General features: G+C 47.8%; 1 long non-coding RNA gene across 1 annotated transcript; it reads right to left on the bottom strand.

Moving 5' to 3' along the window:
* Positions 1 to 8,278: 8,278 nt before the first annotated feature.
* LOC135907260 (uncharacterized) lies at positions 8,279 to 12,306 on the bottom strand. Its single transcript, XR_010565951.2, has 3 exons — positions 11,962 to 12,306; positions 11,106 to 11,192; positions 8,279 to 8,465 (listed from the first exon to the last, which is right to left on the bottom strand). It is a non-coding gene; the product is annotated as an uncharacterized lncRNA (long non-coding RNA).
* Between the last annotated feature and the right edge of the window lie 888 nt (positions 12,307 to 13,194).

The raw sequence follows: 13,194 nt of genomic DNA, 5'->3' as shown, positions 1-13,194 counted from the left end.
GTACGCAGCTCGTAATAAAGCGCCTGATTTCATCAGCACAATCAATGCCTGAACATTTATGTTTCTCTTAGGTGAAAATACGGGTAGTTTTCTCGGCGCTGTTAGCAGCGATGAGTAAACACGCCAGTCAGGGATCCGCTTCGTATAGCCGATTGCTGGGGCGTCTGCGCTGACCGCGTCCGATTAGAAATCACGCCAACAATTTACTATATCGCACAACGTTTTATAACATGCACTCTTCGAGGCCACTTTATTCTATAAGCTATTTCGTGTCAAAAACAAATTGCAGCTCATTTATGTGCCGCTGTCAGCGGCGAAAGAGGCCTTCGTTTCGACCAGGGCCGGTATTTTGTAGCGATGCCTTTTCCTATTCTATGCTTTTTCAGGCTTTTCGCGCTTGGCCAGTGGTCAGAGCGACGGTCTGCCCACATTATCAACGGAATCAGGCGGCCGTGTGTGGTGGATGATAAGAATAGCATAGAATAAGGCATAAGGCATCGCTACAAAATAGCGGCCCAGGGGCCCTATAACGTAAAACTATTCCAATATGTTTCTATTCCAATCTTCTGACGTCAAATTTGCGTAACCACCAACGCAAGCACCGGGCGGTCGCCAGCAGGGTTGTCTGAACAGACCAATCAAACGTTCTCATCGTTAATAGGAGGTCACTTTCGTTTGCTTGAAAAACGAATAACATTGCCTGCACTGAACGGCTTGTCGTATCTAATTGGCTGACAAGAGGCGAGGAGAACGCTCAAGCGGAGAGGAATTCGATGGGGCCGAGCCACTGCACTGAACGTCGATAACCGGATGAAGAGGGTGGTACCGGCGTCTACGATTGGTCGGCTTTCCCTTACTTAGCTTGCGGTGGCTGGTCGAAAATCGCTCCGGCGTGCAACGGAAGCTCAAGAATGACGCTAAACAGGACCCTCAGCAAAGAAGAGTTGGCAGAATGAGGGGGTAAACGTGCCGAAAGTGCTCGAAAACGTTACACGACCACGCAAGAAGCTTTATTATACGCAAATACACCCATGCTCTCCGGCAGGTGCGAGTAGCCAGCATCTGAGTGATCGGCGGTAGCCATCTTCTATTCCTTTCGGAACGGGGCAGCCTGCGGCTATTGCGAAGAAAATTCAGTTTTGTTCGGCATATTAATGCATCTTTATCGCGTACACGTCACTTTGACGCGGTGAGTTCTTGCGGTTTTGTGACGTCGCGTAACAGGCAGGTGAAGTGGGTGCAGCCCGAAAACTTTTTACCAATAGCCGAGGGCTAATGGCGAAAAGGGGTCGAATCAGAAATAACTGTATTTCTTTTTTCTGTCAAATCTTGCATAATCGGTGTGTACACATCATATCAGATGGGGAGGTATCGCGGTTTTCGTGACGTCGCGTGACACACAGGTGAAGTGGGGGTGGTCGAAAAAAGTTTTTGACCAATCGTGGAGGGTTGATAGCAGAATTGGAATAGAAAAGTTTGGAATAGTTTTACGTTATAGCGTCCCAGGGAGAAAAAAAAAACAGACATGATCGGAGCGGCGAGGCGCTCGCTTGCCGGCACCGCCCCGTCGGGTCTACGACGTGGCCGTGACGTTCGCGCTACCGGCGCTGTCATTGGCTGCGGTCGCCCGACCGATGCGGCAGTCGCACGACAATATTCAGCGAGTTGGTCGCATGCGGGGCGTGCAATTCGGCGCCGCGTGCGGCGGATTTGGTTGAGAACCTGTTGAGTGCGGCTGCCGATGCGAATGGTCGTACGACCGATCGCGCCCAAAATCGCACCATGTGTCTCCCGCTTCACTCAGCTTCCCCAGGATGTGACGGCGCACAACAAAATGCTTGAAACATCCACCACCACTACGAGCTTCGGCGCTCGCTTGCTCCACATGTGGGAAGCCCGGCGTAGCCTGCTGAAGCGTTGGAAAAGGCAAAGATTAAATCGCAAGCTCAAGAGGCGAATAGCACTACCCACACAAGAGGTTGCGGAATAGGCTACCGCGCTATGCCGAGAGAATTGGCTATCCCTATGCGACAGCTTGAGAGGAAGACTGAGTACTTACAAGACGTGGAAGTTATTGAGGTATTTAATCAACCCGGCCATTAGCAAAACGGAATCGCACCACAATATGGCCCGAGTAATTCACCAATTTCCTGGAAACGAGGCGCACCTCTTTTGACTCGCAAAGCCCAGCACTTTCCACACAGCCATCAGAGCCTCTGCCATCCTACACCGGCACCCCTAACGAGCTGCTAAATGAGGACATTTATCTACATGAAGTAACAGCGGCGATAATGGGCTTGAGACGCCACACAGCCCCAGGAACGGAACAAATTACCAATAAGGCACTTGTAAATCTTGACAGCCCCTCGCTACTAGAGCTTACCGCTCATCTTAACGAAGTATGGAGGGAACAAAACCTTCCCGCGGACTGGAAAATGGTCGGGGTTCGTCTGATACCGGAACCAGGCAAGCCACCAGCCACTGAGAACCTACGACCGATCTCCCTCACTTCGTGTGAAGGAAAGCTCCTAGAGCGCATCGTTCTCAACAGGCTACAACCATTCCTGGAGGACTCCGGGAAACTTCCAACAGCGATGATAAGATTCCGTCCACACCTCTCAACTCAAGACATCCTGCTTCAGCTGAACGAGGAGGTGATTGTACCAGCGACACGCAAGTTCCCCACGGCTATCCTCGCCTTAGATCTTAAAGGCACGTTCGATAACGTCAAGCATACAGCAATCTTACAGATGCTAAACGCGCTGGGCTGTGGGGCCAGGACGTACTCCTATATCAGAGATTTCCTCTCAGATAGAAAAGCCATCCTAAAGGTCGGGGACAAAGCCACAAACCCCTTTCTACTGGGCGGGCGCGGCGCACCACAGGGCGAAGTGTTATCCCCTCCCCTTTTCAATATCGCTGGAATAGGCCTACCGCCGCTCCTCGGTAACACCCCAGGGATCCGACATGGCCTATATGCCGACGACATTGCCATCTGGTCGTCCACAGGGTCAATCGGGGAAATGGAGAACTGCTTGCAGGAAGCTGCAGACGAGGTGAGCTACTATGCTAAGGCATGCGGGCTCAGCGGCACCCCCCAATAGTCGGAGCTACTCCTGGTCTCACAGCGAAAGAAGCACAGATCCGACTCGCCCACTATCAGCGTACAACTGGAGGGACACACCATCGTTCCGTCTCAGAGCGTAAAGTTATTGAGAATGGTTCTCCAGTCAGATCGCACCACACTATATTAATTCAAGAGCTTAAGAATACAACAGCCCAATTGTTACCCACATGATCCGGCGAATAACAACCAAGACAAGAGGCATGAGGGAGGCGGAGATGCTTCGGCTTGTCCAAGCCTTCGTCGTGTCTCGAATAACTTACGCTATTCCATACGCACTACTCAACGTGACGGAACTCAAGAAAATCAACACAATGATCAGAAAGGCATATAAGCAGGCGATGGGCCTGCCGATCAGTACGTCGACAGAACGCCTACTACGACTAGATAGATGTGCACAACACGGCCGAGGAGCTGATCGAGGCACATTTATCCAGTCAGCGAACAAGGCTAGCGGTTACAGAAGCGGGGAAGTCCATTCTCTTACGCCTGGGGCTCTCTGCCCCTCTGAGCCATACGCCGCCTCAGACTGTGAGCTTACCCCATGCCATCCGGAGCAACATCACCGTACGTCCTCTACCTCGCAATGTGCACCCAGTGCACCACGCAGAGCGAAGGGGGGGCCCGTGCTTTGGCCATACACAAGGGATACGTGTCTACAGCCTACACGGACGCGGCTTCTCACCCCAGACGCGCAGCTACCACAGCCACTGTTGTCGTCAACAAAGAACATCGGAGCAGCATTTCGCTCACACGAGACAATCTCGTCCAAGCCGAGGAAGCGGCCATAGCCCTCGCGCTCTCCCAAGCAGAAGTTGAAGTCATAGTGACCGACTCCCAACAGGCATGCTGCAACTTTGCTAGCTGCAGAATTCATACCACTACGCTCCGGATCATCAATCAAAAGCCGCCAACGAGATCAGTCATGATTATCTGGGCGCCAGCTCATCAAGGCATTCCTGGCAACGACGTCACCAACCACGTGGTTCGAGATCTAACCCCCCTAGCCGATGCCGAGGAATCTGAACCCGAGCGCATGCACCCTTCAATCTCGTACCAAGACATCACAGAACACTGCAAGCTAACCCGCAGAACATACGCACCCCCCCACAAGTCACTACCTAGAGAGCAGGAGCGATATGCCTCCGAGTTCTACAAGTTAATACATTCCCCCAAGCAAACAGAGATCACCTCATAACCCCTACACGATTCTCTCCACAATGCCGCTTCTGCGCAGAGCCCGGGTCCCTCAGGTACATAGTATGGGGTTGCAGAGAGGCACCATTAAATCCTGCGAACCCTTACCCCACTAACGAGCTTTGGGAGAAAGCCTTGGCTAGCTCCGACCTCGAGAATCAGGAACGGCTGATTGCGAGGGCCCAGGACGCGGCCCGAGCTCAAGGCATTCTGGAATGAGGACGCCTCTCCAAAGCTGCATTCACCCAATAAAAATGTTTATTCTCTCTCTCTCTCTCTCTTGGCACCTATAGCCCCATAATCCAATTAGTCTAGTACTTCTGCCGCAAAGCGATGTGCCATATAAGGCAATGACTATGCTCAACCCTCTCTGAGGTTATGAAATATGGTGCACAACAACGCCTCAAGCAAACACCTATCGTTGTGTGTTCTGTGTACTGCACAGACAAACAGCAGTACTGCACGCAAGGTAACGTTCAACAGCAACTTACCACTCTTGTGTTAGACTAAACGTTGAAGCAATTAAGCTTTAGCCGTTAACGTCACCGCTAATTACCGTCCTTCAAAGCATTCAGCGTGGAATGCTTCGCTTACTTCGATTCCCACAGTGCGTGGGACCTGTATAATTTTTTATCATGACAGTTCTCAAGAAGAATATTCCGGTTATTTCGAAATGTGGTGCGCTTGTATTTTATCTAAGAAACGATACCATGCCGATATTTTAAGTCTGCTAATGCTCTTACACGCGCTATATTTTGGAATGAGATTTTTGTTAAATAAGATCTGCAAGCAGACAAGTGCCCATCTAAATAAAACAGTAATGACAGCGCTTAGGAGGCGTTGTATTAAACGTTCCCCGCTGACAGTGAAGCATTCCTGGTTGTCTGTCAACAACGTCCGGCTATGCTTGGCCGTTTTCGCTTTCTTATAGCACCAATCGATTTCCTACAGACCCGACTGCTGTGAAGAGGCCGTCTTTCACATAACCTGACACCAGCTGGCATTTGTGCCTAATACCTATGGGCCCCAGGAACAAGGCCCATAGGTATTATCGCGACGCCAATACTATATAACAAGATAGCTGAGTTCACCATTCGGGACTGCAAATGCAATTTATTTATGTACACAAAAAATTATGGGGTTTTACGCGCCAAAACCACTTTGTGATTATGAGGCACGCCGCAGTGCAGAACTACGGAAATTTTGACCACCTGGGGTTCTTTAACGTGCACCTAAATCTAAGCACACGGGTGTTTTGGCATTTCGCCCCATCGAAGTGCGGCCGCCGTGGCCGGGATTTGATCCCGCAACCTGGTGCTCAGCAGCCCAACGCCATAGCCACTGAGCAACCACGGCGGGTAGCGCGACAACTGTGGATAGCTATTCAGTTGAAAAAACCGTTGCTAATATGCGCATTCTGAAGCGTGGCACAATACAGCAGCACACTCATAAGTAACAACGTGTATTAAGAGCGTCTTAAGCTATACCATGGCTCATAATCATTGAGAGGTTTTGCCACCTAAATCTTTCGAATTAATTTTGAGGCTTTCGCCTGATGTATTATTACTATTGTTGTCGTTGTTGTTGTGAAGGAAGAAAGAGAAGCGGGCTAGCAATTGTCTTAAAATATTTGAAGGACGCTTAAGCTTCGCCTTTAAGAATGGGACATAATAGCATTCAAAGATCTCCGGCTATTTCTCACGCTTACTAGCAACTGAAGCTTATGTCACTGCAATGTTTACCGTGAAACGCTGGCGATGAACGCTATGCACGAGCGCGATTGGGTGAGCTTTCTGGTTGAAACGCGGCCTCTCGCGTGGGGCGCGGAGGCGAACGCCATCTGGATGGTGTTGTTGCAAAGAACCGAATGCTATATGAATGGTAGAAACGCTAGAAATGGGGTTTATGCTCGACTTGTGTTGAGGTTTTACTTTCCGATATTTGTGACGCATCTTCTTTCGAGAAATTCAATTAGTTCAGTAATGCTTATGCGCCACGGAGAGGGCCTGCATGGTTGTCGTTCGGGATGATTTTTCGCCAAACGACATGCGACGCCGGCATATCATTTTTGCGACGCGGGGTCCTTAACGCTATCGCGTTGAAAGGAGCCCACCTCCTTCCTCCACCTCCCTTTTTTTTATGCGAAGCATATTACGAGAGCTCAACCCAGCTCCTCAGGCGCGGCGGTGTCGCCATCAATGACCTTTGACCCCATGCCATACCACGTGACACCGTGACGTCACGACATAGGAGAAACGGGGCTCCAACTCGCGCCGTCGCTCGCGGCGTCGCGGCGGTATATAAGCAGCTGCGCTTGTTTCTAGGTGGCTTTGGCTCAACTCTTGCAAGATGGGCTGGGTGGGAGTCGAACCAAGGTCTCCGGTGTGTGAGACGGAGACGCTACCACTGAGCCACGAGTACGATGCTTCAAAGCGGTACAAAAGCTCCTCTAGTGAATGCGGTGTTGCCTTAGAAACGAGCTGTTTCTAGGCGTGCGTCGCTTGCTCAGGCGCACATTTCGTTGCCGCGCCGAACGCTGCGTTGCTCGACGCTCACCGCGTCCAATGCGGGGCGCGTAGTCGCTGCGCCGTAGCCCATTTTCTTACGCCCCTTGGCGGGTCGACGGGAACGCTGTCGCGTTCCACTCTTGAAGGCGAAGCAGAGTAACGCATGAGTTGTTTCTTCGTCTAGCCGAACCAAATATAGCCAAGCAACAGCAGTTCACCAGGCTAAACAGTCTCAACAGCTAAAATAAAGGCTAGTATGCTTCGCATCCTGGGCTTAACCTTAGCTAAGCCACAGCCATTTTTTTCCTACCGGCATAGACAGGCTAAAAAAGTGCGGTCACGTCGGGAAAGGCCGGACGAAAAACGAAGCAGCGAATGACTGGAATAATGAGTGTCCGTTTGTAGACTCGGTCCAATTCAACTGCTCCAGCGTTACGTCGCATGACAGCACAGGAAATTGCTTTGCTGCGTCGGCTAAGCGGGTGGCAAAACAGCTTCTGCATTGTAGTCGCAAAGATACCAGATTGTATGACAAATTGTTGCTGCATAACTCAGCTCATTGCGAATGTCTGGCTTTGGGGCACTGCGTGACTATGTAGCGACTTAGTTGAGAGACTAGGTGAACAGTTCGCTTCTGTGTTCTTTTTACAACGATCGAAGCTGTACATGGCTAGTGGAGTCATTTGTCCGTCTCTCGCCTGTACGCCGAAGACTCCTCCGGCGCAACCTCATGCGCATGGGCGATAAGAAAAAGAGAAACAAAGGCGTGCAATTGGCTGCGCCATTATTGACGTCGTATCTCTCCGTCACAGCCGAGCGCGCGCAGCAGTTTCTCTCCTGCTCCGATATAGGTAGGCCACACGTCATCACGCACTTCTGAGGAGCAGGCAGCTTTACATTCGGCACGCCATGAGCAGAACTGGGAATGAGCTCGTCTACCCTTATGAAAATATGAGATGAGTTTCAGAAGAAAGTCTGACGAGTTTTGACATCAAAGCCATTAGACTGTCTGATGAGTTTCTTTGGAATTTTCTGATGTATTCCTAATGTCATTCTATAACATATTGGCCACCGTCTTTCTGTAGAATTCTTGACGAGTGTTTTTCTTGTGAGCATGAAATGTGTTCCTAATGTGCGCTCCAAAGCAGTTTCCTTGTGACTTTCTCACGTCTTCCTAATGAATCTTTAATGAGCCTATACATTAGACTGCTGGTGCTCATATTACTCCTATAACTAAATTGGCCACCACGTGTGGTAACATTTTCTCATGTGTCCCAATGGCAGTCAGACCTTATTTAAATATGTTACCTGTGCGTGACTGTCTTTGGTGCTTGATATATGCAGCCTGTATGCATGCATGTATGTCCAGCGAAGATGCAGCACTTTGGTCAACATTTACATGGGCCCTACATATGCTGCATGTCAGACATTACTCAAAGAAAGATATTTAACAAAAACATTTATTGGGCATATCAATGCTTCCTTAAATGCACAAGGAGGTTAAATGGAAGGAAAACACAGTATCAGTCTGGTTACGGATGTGATATTTTCCTTTCATTTAATCTCGCTACTTATCACTGAGGAGAGGCTGTTCTTGAGGTGGAGTGTCGTCATCTTGAAGTAAGTGCACGTGTACCCTGCATGGTAGAAAGCACAGAAAATTAACAAAACTTGGCAATCAACCACAGAAATACACGCTGTATCACTTGCTGCAGAACGATCTGGAGATGTTATAGATAGTTCTGCGAAAAATTTATGTGGGGTCGGTTCACACAAAGTTGTTGAGGAACCACTGTGTGGCCTTTGGGTGGAGCAGTAACTACAGTAAGCAGAAATTGCTCTCGGCTGTAAAAACGTGCAACGTGGATCAGCTGTGGCGTGTGTACATTTCGTGAACTACTTCAGCTATATCGGTTTCCACTTGACAAAGGACAGCAGTGTCTGTGGATTGCTAGCGTGAATGAGAAAATCTGACTAATTACTTGGCTTGAAAATGAGCGTAGGAGTGTTTGTGCACGGGCAACCCAATGCATCCCAGAGACATCCAAGTGCCAGTCGTTACAGAATATTTGCATCAGCTACGGGCACAGTTCTCATACATTCCAAGCCTACTATGTCATGCATGTGTTGGCCTCCTGAATGACGGCATACATCCAATTCAAGAAATACATCCCACAATGTCTGGTGTTTTTATCATTTAAACCCGAGCGCTGCTTTCAGAGGGAGGGCACAAGTTGAAAAACAAATGCGTAGAAGCACGATGAACAAGCTTGCATAAAAATAATTTAATAAATAAGCATGGTGGTTGCTATCCCACGTCATTATTGAGTATTCCTCTTTGTCATGCAATCATAATGAGCGTTGACTGACACATGTCCCATTTTTGGATGTGGTATTCCTCATTGATTTTGTTGTATCAATCGGTTGCCATAGGCGAACGAAACAGATAAACAATCTAAATCTAGTGCACAGCTTGTCGTGTCAATGCATGCTCAAATGGGACGAGCACACTGGTCCTTTGAGTGAATTATGGTGCTCTCCTAGGCGCATGCTGAGGCACCGGCTAGTCAGCGTGCCCAATGTACATTGGACCAAATATGCACGTGATCAAAAGAATAGCCTACATTGCCCCTCAGAGATACAAAACAAATTTTGGGTATTTTTAACTAAGCAAGCCTCCAATGCCTGGGTGCCTTTGTCAATTCACTTGTGGATTGCAATGCACATATATTTCCAGCAAAAATAAATTAGGCAGCATATGCACAACAGTCATGTTGTGTGGTCTCCCATCCCTCGCTGCGCAAATTTTGTCCTGAAAAGTTACATGACCTGATTGAATTGAAAATTGAATCAGGAAAGGCAAGGAGGCAAGCGAGGGTTGCTTGGTTAAAGGTGGCACCAAATTTGTCCAGTACGTGTCAGAGGCACTGTACTGTATTCCTTTCACATGTGGTCAAATGTACATAGTGCAGACTGGCTGGTGCCTAAATATGTACCTATGAGATCACCATATTTCACTCAAAAGACCAGTATGCTCGTCCGACTTGGCCACACATATCCGCAATGGCGCTTCAGGCCGGATTAGGATTGTTTATCTGTTTTCACCCATGGATGAAAATTGGCAAGAGAAATCAGTCAGGCACACCACATAAATAACAATAAGTGTCAGGCAGCCCCCATTATCAATGCATGAAGAAAGGCATCCTTTGTAGATTACAAGGGACAGAAACTAGTGTGCCAATTCACTTACTTCTTTTTATGCAAACACCATTTATCATGATTTTATGCCTTTGTATTACAACTTCTGCCATCCTTCAAATTAACTGGTGCACAACGAGTGCTATTTTTGTTAGTCCTTCCTACAACTTAAACAGTTGTTAGCCAAAGTCATGTTGCGTGGTCTCCCTTCCTTCGCTGCGTAAATGTTGTCCTGAAAAGTTACATGAACTGATTGGCAAATTCAAATACACACTACAAGTTTTGCCGAGTGGACACAGCTGGTTCTCAGAAATGCACAAAAACAGTGATGGGTATCTGTTGGTATCCTGTAGTGTGTGCAACCTAGCTGTGACATTGCTGCACTAGACACACTCACAACTGCTACAATGCCTACCAGCATAAATAGGGGCAGCTTGCAAAGAAAAGAATACGAAGAAAGTGAGAGAAAAAATAGAAAGCTTACCAGAAAAGACCTCACTACTTAGGTAACTGCAGCACAATGAATACTGGCCTTCCTGTTTCATTTCAAGAAATTCGAGTTCATCAAATGTGTATTTGCCAGTGACAGTTATTCTGAGAACAAAACAGACATAATTGTAAATATCAATGTTAAACAATGGTATGCACACTGCGTGCTTAGACCTGTGACATATATGGCACACTACATTTCAAATTCTTACATGGACAAAAACAGCACATGTGTGTACCATAAGCAGAAAGGAAAACAGGGAAATATATGCTACAGCAAAAGAAACAGTTCCAAACAAATAAAACCAAAATAAAAATGAAACATACTGCGTAATAGGCAAAAATAAAATGGACTTGCAGCCAAGCAATTGATGCGAGAAAAATACTAAACGTCAGGACATGCGAGGTGTAGTTTTAACAGAACAAGATTACGTGTGCATAATGTCTACAAACACAAATAAGCAGCAAGTGGAATAAAGTTGCATAAATATTTAGCCTATTTAGCAAGATTCATTAAGTAATATGTCGATACACTTATCCACTAATGATACCGAAGCCCACTTTTGTGAACACGTACACTTAAAGCATACCTGATATGTCCATCCAGATTACATGCCGTGCTGCTGCAGCCATGGCCACGGGTTATGTGGACACTGTTGTGGGTCACGGCTTCACCACTACAAAGAGAATTCTGTGTTAACTTATAGCTGTGGCAGAATAAGATCATCACATTGTGAACACATGCAAGGAGCATGTAAAAACAGTCACGAAAACAATGCCTGCACTGGTGCAGGATGGCAACAGAGCACAAAGTCGAAGTCACTGATGAATGTCGCGATAACGGGGACCCCTTCAACAAGGCAAAATTTTACACGCAGCAGCAGCGCATTACATGAATGTTTGTTTACATAACGATTCTAGAGTTTCTTTAATGACTTTATGTGACTATCCCTTGTAATGTTTAGTTACGTCAAAGTTATGGCAACACCCCTTCAAAACAAACCTGTACCAGTAGCACGCTGTGATTGCTTACATTTCTTTTCTCCTAATACTTCTCCTAAATCGAAAACTTTGTATGCAGAGATTATCTACAACGTCGAATCATTTATAAGCGAGGAAACGTCATTGCAGTGAGAATCGGTCAAGAGGTAGATGAGTCGTTATTATGCGACATCAGCAGAAATGCGGGAGCTCACGCACAAGCGCGCATGATGAACACGATTATTTCCGAACTTAATCTTTCTCATCAGAAGAAAACGCTTATCAAGATTTTCAATTCCGCATTATGGCAATAAATTCGCGCAGCTAAACTCCGACACCCAGCAAGCATCGGCATAGGTTTCACTGTTGTCGTAGGAGTTCTCTTTCCTACGTTCGCAAGGCAACCTATGCCCACACCGAGAAGCACGCACAACACGTGTGTAGTTAGCAAGCACGGTCACTCACCTTTTGAATGACACGACGCGGTCGAAAAGCGTCCTCCAAGTTGCCGATGCTTCGATGTTACTCCCAGCAGACATACCGGTGCATAGTGGAGGAGCAGCGGCACGCTAACAATACGCATTATTTCTTCGCGACGTCCACCCAACTTTCCACGACAACCAGAGACAAAGGGAACGCACTCCACGGCATGAACATCGTTGGTCCGCATTTGGCTGGCGCGCCACGCACACGGCGAGTTTCCAGCGAGACACAAGCTGTCTGTGGCACTTATGCGCACGCGAACTAAGTCACATTTAGTTACAGCAAACACAAAAACACACGATCAAACAAGAACATCGTTGCAGCTCGCACGCCCGACCGACTCGTAGAGCGACAGGCTTATTGGATTGGATTGGATAGGAAACGGGATGGTGGGTGGCGCCACCAACAGGTCGGCTGGGGCCGGCCAATGCCTCGGCTAGCGTCATCTGAGGATTTGTGTGGCTGCCTAATTGCGCATAGCTGTTGCAAGACAAGCAGAACCGCAGATAAGTCTATATTGTAAGCTATAGTTTGGCATAGAAAGAAATTCTATAACGCATTTTCAATTTGAATCGTTTCGGCTATCTGCAGACAGCAAAAGCATGGCCTTCGAGATCTAAAAATGTTAACCCTATAGAAAGCCGTTGCGGTGACGTTATTCGAACGATTTTCGCTTCGGTTACCTCTCATAAAACCCATGAATTACGCATTTCGCTGCTCCCCGTGCTACCTGTGCCGTCACTTCAATTTAAATAACTTCCTGCTGTCGTTAACATCAACTATATGGCCTCAGACATCGTTGACGTGATCTCCGAGGGACACATGTGTGCAGTGTGCGATGTTTTAGTGCCAATTGCAACAGTGTCAGTTGGAAAGCGTCAAATCTGCTCGTGTGGCGCAGCTTACGCCCCTGTCGTCCGTATCTTGCTTTCGTGTTAGTGCGTTTAATCTGCGCGGGTTGCACTACTGTCGCTCGTGCCTTCTGTGTTGATCGTGCTATCCACGAAGATTCCTCGAAAAGCCCACATGTCTCGGTAGCGTGCATTTGTCCTATGTGGTATATGCCAGTAATGTGCGCTGGCGTACGATGTGCTTTCAACCAAGTACTACAGTGCGTTCCAGCAAATAGACGCTTACGCGCAGTTTTTTTTTTTCTTTTTACCCGTCGTGGTTGGTCAGTGGCTATGGTGTTTCGCTGCTGAGCACGAGGTCGCG

This window comes from Dermacentor albipictus, chromosome 1 (assembly GCF_038994185.2).
Source record: "Dermacentor albipictus isolate Rhodes 1998 colony chromosome 1, USDA_Dalb.pri_finalv2, whole genome shotgun sequence".
In the NCBI taxonomy this organism is placed as follows: domain Eukaryota; kingdom Metazoa; phylum Arthropoda; class Arachnida; order Ixodida; family Ixodidae; genus Dermacentor; species Dermacentor albipictus.
This window is presented reverse-complemented; position numbering and strand designations above follow the sequence as displayed.